This window comes from Triturus cristatus, chromosome 4_2 (genome assembly GCF_964204655.1).
Source record: "Triturus cristatus chromosome 4_2, aTriCri1.1, whole genome shotgun sequence".
Classification (NCBI taxonomy): domain Eukaryota; kingdom Metazoa; phylum Chordata; class Amphibia; order Caudata; family Salamandridae; genus Triturus; species Triturus cristatus.
Window position 1 is genome coordinate 939,924,826 of NC_140586.1, and position 7,017 is coordinate 939,931,842.

The 7,017-nt window shown below is 44.3% G+C and overlaps 1 protein-coding gene across 1 annotated transcript in view; it reads right to left on the reverse strand.

Annotated features, from left to right (window-relative positions):
• LOC146838994 (uncharacterized) overlaps window positions 1–6,801 on the reverse strand; it is a 71,391-nt gene extending 64,590 nt beyond the window's left edge. Inside the window, exon 1 of the mRNA XM_085603029.1 lies at window positions 6,688–6,801. The gene's annotated coding sequence lies outside the window, so the exon portion shown is untranslated. The remainder of the gene's footprint in view (window positions 1–6,687) is intronic.
• Window positions 6,802–7,017: the final 216 nt, after the last annotated feature.

The following is a 7,017-nucleotide window of genomic DNA, read 5'->3' on the forward strand; positions in this document are numbered from 1 at the left end:
CACGGTGCAGTGCACCAGTCACACTCTGCACGGTGCAGTGCACCAGTCACACTCTGCACAGTGCAGTGCACCAGTCACACTCTGCACGGTGCAGTGCACCAGTCACACTCTGCACAGTGTGTGCACCAGTCACACTCTGCACAGTACAGTGCACCAGTCACCCTCTGCACGGCGCAGTGCACCAGTCACCCTCTGCACGGCGCAGTGCACCAGTCACACTCTGCACGGTGCAGTGCTGAAGTCACAGTCTGCACGGTGCAGTGCACCAGTCACACTCTGCACGGTGCAGTGCTGCAGTCACACTCTGCACGGTGCACCAGTCACACTCCGCACAGTGCGTGCACCAGTCACACTCTGCATGGTGCAGTGCACCAGTCACACTCTGCACAGTTTAGTGCAGTCCCACTCTGCACAGTGCAGTGCTGCAGTCACACTGTGCACGGTGCAGTGCACCAGTCACACTCCGCACAGTGCAGTCCTGCAGTCACCTCCACAGGGCCCCTTGGGAGGTTGTGAGTGTTCTTTAAAATCCAGCACTGATCCTCAAGGCCATGACTGACCTTACTTCTCCTTGTGCACTGGTCAGTGGGAGGCTGCACGGCCTGGGAGAGAGGAGGCAGACCCGCAGTGAGAACCGCCCGGACCCAGCCAGCGTGAATCCGCCACTGAGGGGCCGCAGACACTGCTATTCCCCCGGACAAGGGTCTCCTCGAGAGTGAAGCGCGCGCCCACTAATCATAATTGCGCGCGAACAAAACATCGCGGCTCACAGCTACGCATGCGCAAGACCGCGCGTCATAGCTGCGCATGTGCGGAGCAAATATACTACTTCCTATGGCAGAGCAATCAAAAAGTGTTCGGATCTTGCACCGAGTACAGACTGAGAACTGCCTCGTACAGAGGGCGTAGCCTGGAAAGAGTCTAATCCAGAGAGGATACAACCTGGGCCATAACACCGTTTTCTTCCAGACACGTGGAATCCTCCGGAATGAATCACGTGCAGTGGTTGGGGAACGCGATTAATTGCGCCTGCGCAGGAGATCGTTCAATCTCACTGCGCCTGCGCAGAGGGAAGACACTTCACCGTAGAGGATGCATTTAAATACATTTCAGCATTTGCTGTTGTGCGAGGCGCCTCGTGTTCCGCTACAGGAGGTACTGTCTGTCCTCAGTGCATGCGCAGGTGTTAAAGCTGTATATAACCTCTGCGCATGCGCAGTTGTCAGTGCAGATCTCCGCTCGCGTGCTTCGCGGCGGTGTCTGTCCTTAGCGCATGCGCAGTGTTTAATCGATCAAGCCCTCTTTCATCCATGCTCGTGTGCTTCGCGGCGGGAGGCAGTGTCTGGCATCAGCGCATGAGCAGTTGTTAATCCACAGGCCCTCTTTAAACCGCACTCGTAGTTCAGTCCTGGGCCTCTCTTGTGTGTGATGGAAGACAGTGTTGAAGGTCCAGGTTGTGTCCTCTCCCGGTGTTGACGGTCCCGGTTGTGTCCCCTCTCGGTGTTGACGGTGCAGGTTGTGGCTAGACTCTGTACAGGCTGTGCTCTCCCTGCGAGGCTGCTCAATACTCAGTGACACACTCTTACAGTTTCATGTGCTTTGCTATTCTCAGTGCATGCGCAGTCATAATTTTACATCAAGGCCCGGAGACCAATATTATGCATATCCTTTTTATTGCTCCCCAAACAGCAGCAACAAATAAACAAAAGAATTAGAACACTACAATATTCTTAGAACACTGAACATGCATAAATTCTTAAAACTGGCAGCCATCTTCCTCTTTTGTTGCTGCTCAGTGATCAGATAAGTCGATCTTTATTCAAATGAAATATGTTTATAAGAATGTATTAAAACGATGATTGGTGTGAATTGTTTTAAAGGTCTAATATGTTTTTAGTTATCTTTAGGAAGACTAAACATTACATTACTGATTATTCTTTAAAAAAGTTTAATATTGAAGAATTTTATCGAGGCTGACTCATTGGCAAATGCGAGAGTTTGGGGGAAAATTTATATGAGAATGGTGAGGTTTGTGGTCGGGCCCGTGTGATTAGAAATGAGCCGTTTGAGATTTGATATATAGGAAGTTAGCTGTTAGTTTGACGGTTGGGGGTTTGAGTGAGGCGAGCGAGGTGAGGCGGTCCCGATCCGCGTGCGGATTATTCAAAGTTGCATTGGACGTGCGAGGGAAGCGCGCAGAGAGTGAAGAGGTTTAGTTTTGATCGGATGGGGCCGCCGTATGCACGTAACGTGCGGCGGCCATTTTTAAAGATTGGGAAAGCGGTAATCGGAATGAATGGAGTGTCAAAGAGGACATATTTTGGGAAATAAATAACAAAGTTTGTCGAAACGATAGACAGTTTCTGACAGACTTCGGTCAGAGTTCAGGTGCAGGTCATGTTTTGAGTTTAGCTTGGCGAGTTTTTGTGAAAAGGAAGTTTAAGAAGGTATTTTTTGGAAGAGACTGGTGAAAGGAGTTTAAATATGAATTAAAAAAAAGGGGCTAAAGAATTTATTGAATTCAGGAAAGAGCATAATTTAAATATAAGAGAGAATGGAAGGTGTTGAGGGTCGCTTTGAGGACAGAATGAAAAGCTACATGGAGAAAATGTTTGGGGAAATGTTGGCATCATTAGATAAAAAGATAGAGAGTACTATGGAAAAAGGGATGCTGAGAAGGCAGAGATCAGGGGAGGATGAGAATTATTGGACCACGGAAGAACATGATGTGGTTGCAGGTGGTCCAAAAGATGGAAATAAAAAGGCTCAAAAAAGGAAGGTGAGTGAGTCCATGAAAAAAGGAAAAGAACGTAAGGTTCAAAAGGGTGTGGCTATAAAGGCCAAGGAGGGCGCTAAAAGGGCGCAGAAGGTGAAAGATGCAAGTGTTTCTTGTGATTCGACATCTTCAAGCGGAGATGTGGAGCTAACATGTAGCTCAAGTATAGATGAATCAGATGTGGAAGTAGTTTCAATAAAAAGGAGAAAGATTAAGGAGAGAGAGATTAAAATGGAAGATAAAGAAATAGTGGATCCTCAGGGTGAGGATATGTTTAACCCCTTAATGATACAACATCCTCTCTCTCCACAGTGGGCTCTGGTGGAGAACGTGGCCAAATATGTGAAATACTGGATTAGGAGGGAGATTCCTAAGGAGGTCAGAACAAGAATGCGAAGTGAGTGCCCTAGACCTAGTCTAGAAAGCAAAGTTCCCTACACGCCAGAGCTAGATCAGAAAATGACGATGTTTATTAATAAATATGGAAAAGACCCAAGGAATGGTCTAGAGAAAGGGATAAAAGGGTGTCAAGACAGGCTTTTGGATGTCTTGGGACCACTCACAATTTTTTTTGATTTGTGCGAGGAAGCACATACTAATAATTTTGGAGTGGATGTCGCGGAGATGCGTCAATGGGTCCAAAGGGCCATTTGTCTGTTTGGGAATGCAAATACAGCGATTTGCATTGAAAGAAGGAAGTCAATATTATTCAAGATTGACCCTAAATTGGCGGACTTAGCCAATAATGAGCCGGGAGAGAGAAGTGAGGGCTTGCTCTTTGGAGAAGAGTTCGTAAAAGATATGTCTCGCTATTTGAGCACATTTAGTTTGCTGGAAAAAGCTCAAAAAGACATTAGGAGAGTTTTTGGAGAGGCCGGGAGGATGCGGGGCCGATTCCCCGGCCAAGGACAATCCATTTCTACAGGGAACTTTGGAAGAGGAGGAAGGCCCTATGTTTCTAGTTATGGATGAAATTACTACGGTTCAAGAGGGGGACAGGGAGTTTTCTTCCCTCAGAGGCAGAGAAGCAGAGCAAGAGGAATGCGTTCTGAGAGGCGAGCAAGAGATGCCTCAGGTAAGATGCTTACAAGACCCTTTTTCTATCCAAATAAAGTTGGGCGGCAGACTAGCCCATTTTGTTTCGAGATGGAAAGAAATAACCAAGGATCCTTGGGTTTTAGAAACGGTAACTGGTTACAAAATAGATTTTTTGCAGACGCCGGTACAGGTGAGGGCACCGAATATTTAGAGATTCTCAAGGGAAATGGAGGATTTGGTGACGAAGGAGATAGAGGAGTTCGAGAAAAAAGGTGCGATAGAAGTGGCAAAGATTGTGAAAGGAGGATTTATAAGCAACATTTTTCTGGTGGAAAAAAGGAGAAAGGTATGCGTCCTGTGATAAATTTGAGGGAATTGAACGACTGGGTGTCGTACAATCATTTCAAAATGGAAGGGATTCATATGTTGAGGGATCTCTTAAGGAAGGGAGATTGGTTGACAAGATTAGATCTGAAGGATGCTTATTTGACTATTCCTATGTGCAAGTAACAGAGGGACTTCCTTCAGTTCAGGTGGAAAGGAAGGTTGTGGAGGTTCAAGAGCCTACCTTTTGGTTTGACCTCGGCACCATGGTGTTTCACGAAGGTGATGCGTTCAGTAGCAGCTTGGTTGAGGTCAAGAGGAATAAGTTTGATAGTATATCTGGACGATTTCTTGATCATGGCAGAGGAGAGGAAGTTGGCAAAGGAGCAGACAGAGTTTGCAGTAAAAGTAATAGAGGAGCTAGGTTTTGTGGTGAACAAGGAGAAATCTTGTGTGGAACCACAGCAGACGATTCAATTCTTACGTTTTCAGATACAGACGTTGGAATGTGTGTTGAAATTACCAATGATGAAGGTGAGGAAAATAAGGAAGGAAGTGGGAAGAGCAATGAATTCGGAATGGTTTACATTGAGACAGTTAGCTCGGTTGCTGGGTCTATTGTCAGCATTGATTCAAGCGATTTTTCCGGCCCCTCTACATTACAGGGCTTTACAGAGATTGAAGGGTTTTCATTTAAGGAGGGGGGCGAAATATTCACAGAAAATTATGTTGAATCCGGAATCGAAAGATTAATTGAAGTGGTGGCTGATTAATCTGGAGGCTTGGAATGGCAGGGCAATTTTCGGGGAGGTTCCAGAGGTAGAGATAGTGAGTCTTCAAGGATGGGGAGCACGATGTGGTCTGGTTTCAACAGGGGGCAAGTGGTCGAAGGAGGAGAAGGAGATGCATATAAATTGTCTGGAGCTTCTTGCAGGGTCTTTTGCAGTAAAGAGCTTCATGAGGGACAGGGTGAAGTGTTGTGTGCTGTTGAAGATGGACAACTTGTCGGCAGTGAGGTACGTGAACAATTTGGGAGGACCACGGTCGAGAGGGCTAGCGGAGTTGGCCAAGGAGTTTTGGAGTTTTGCTTAGAGAAAGAGATTGTAGTTCAGGCACAGTATATTCCGGGTCTGTGCAACGTAGAAGCGGATTGGTTTTCAAGATATCTCAGAGATGTGAGCAACGATAAAAGTTTATAGATCAGCTTGGAGAAGATGGTCTGATCGGTGTATCAAGAGGAATTTGGATTCCGTATCAGAATCTATAGTGGAAGTGGTAAATTATTTGTCAGAATTATATAGGTTAGGTCTTGCTTGCAATACAGTAAATATTAGCAGATCAGCGATTTCAGCAGGTCATGTTTTGGTGGATGGTATACCCGTAGGACAGAATTTGTTGGTTAAGAGATTGGTTAAGAGTGTAAGGTTGGTTTTACCTCCAAAGGCAAAATATGGTGTATTATGGGATGTTTCTTTGGTTCTGAAAGAATTGGATAGTTGGGGTAATAATGCTACAATGGATATTAGTTTTCTTTCTTGGAAGATGGCTATGCTTCTTTGGTGTCTTGTAGAAGGGTTTCTGATATAAAGGCATTGGAGGTAGATTCTAGGTGTTATCAACCAGGAAAAGAACGAAGAGCATGTCTAGAACTATTTTATATCCTAATTTGGAGGGAAATGACAATTTGTGTGTGGTACAGTGTTTGAGAGAATATGAAAGGAGGACTTTAACTTTAAGGCAAGGAGGAAGGACTTTTAATTTCTTATAAGAAGCCTTTTAGGCCAGTATCAACGCCTACATTGGCAAGGTGGGTGAGAGAAGTAATGTTGAGATCGGGAATAGATATAAGTGTTTTTGGGGCTCATTCTGTTAGAGGGGCTATGGCATCAAAGGCGTATATGAGAGGATTTAGTTTAGGTGGGATTATGAAAGCTGCAGATTGGAGTAATGAATCTACCTTTAAAAGGTTTTATTTTAAGCCTGTGGAAAATGTCTTGGAAAATGTCTTGGATAGAGTTTTAGATGAACTTTGAACATGCATAATATTGGCCTCCGGGCCTTAATGTAAAATACAGATTTTCCACATTTAGAAATTGGTAGAAAATCATGATTTTAATAAAGGCATGGAGGCTTATATTATCCCTCCACTGTTCCCTCCGAGATTAATTTAAGTTTTTTCTTTCTTTATTATGCAGGATAAAGATAAAGAAAAAGGAAATAAAGATTCATGGAAGTCATTGACAAAACAGATAAAGTTTGTTACTATTTAATAAGAGACTTTTGGATTTGATTTTTGTTTATTCGCAGCACGCAAAGAGAAAGATGGCTGCCAGTTCTATGTATTTATGCATGTTCAGTGTTCTAAGAATATTGTAGTGTTCTAATTCTTTTGTTTATTTGTTGCTGCTGTCTGGGGAGCAATAAAAGGGATATGCATAATATTAGACTCCGTGCCTTTATTAAAATCATGATTTTCTACCCATTTCTAAATGTGGAAAATCTGCACTGTTGTTATATCGATATTTGCACTGTGTTTTCCTTGAATGTACCTTGGAGTGTTGGGGCAGAGCGAAGCATGGATGCTTATGCTGTTCCTTCACAGGTTCCACTCTAGGACTTCAGTTGCTACCGGTGTCCTGGAGGGAAGTCGCGCTGCATGGCTCTCGCCTGTTTCCTCTTGTTCTTATCTACAATAAATTCAGATTTTCCACAGTTTTAATGTATAGAAAATCATGATTTTATTAAAGGCACGGAGGCTAATATTATGCATAACACCTTTATTGCTACCCAAACACAGCAGCAACATCGCTTAGAATTGGAATACAACAACACTCTAGAACGCAAAACATGCATATAATCCCAGAACAGCTGCGAAATAA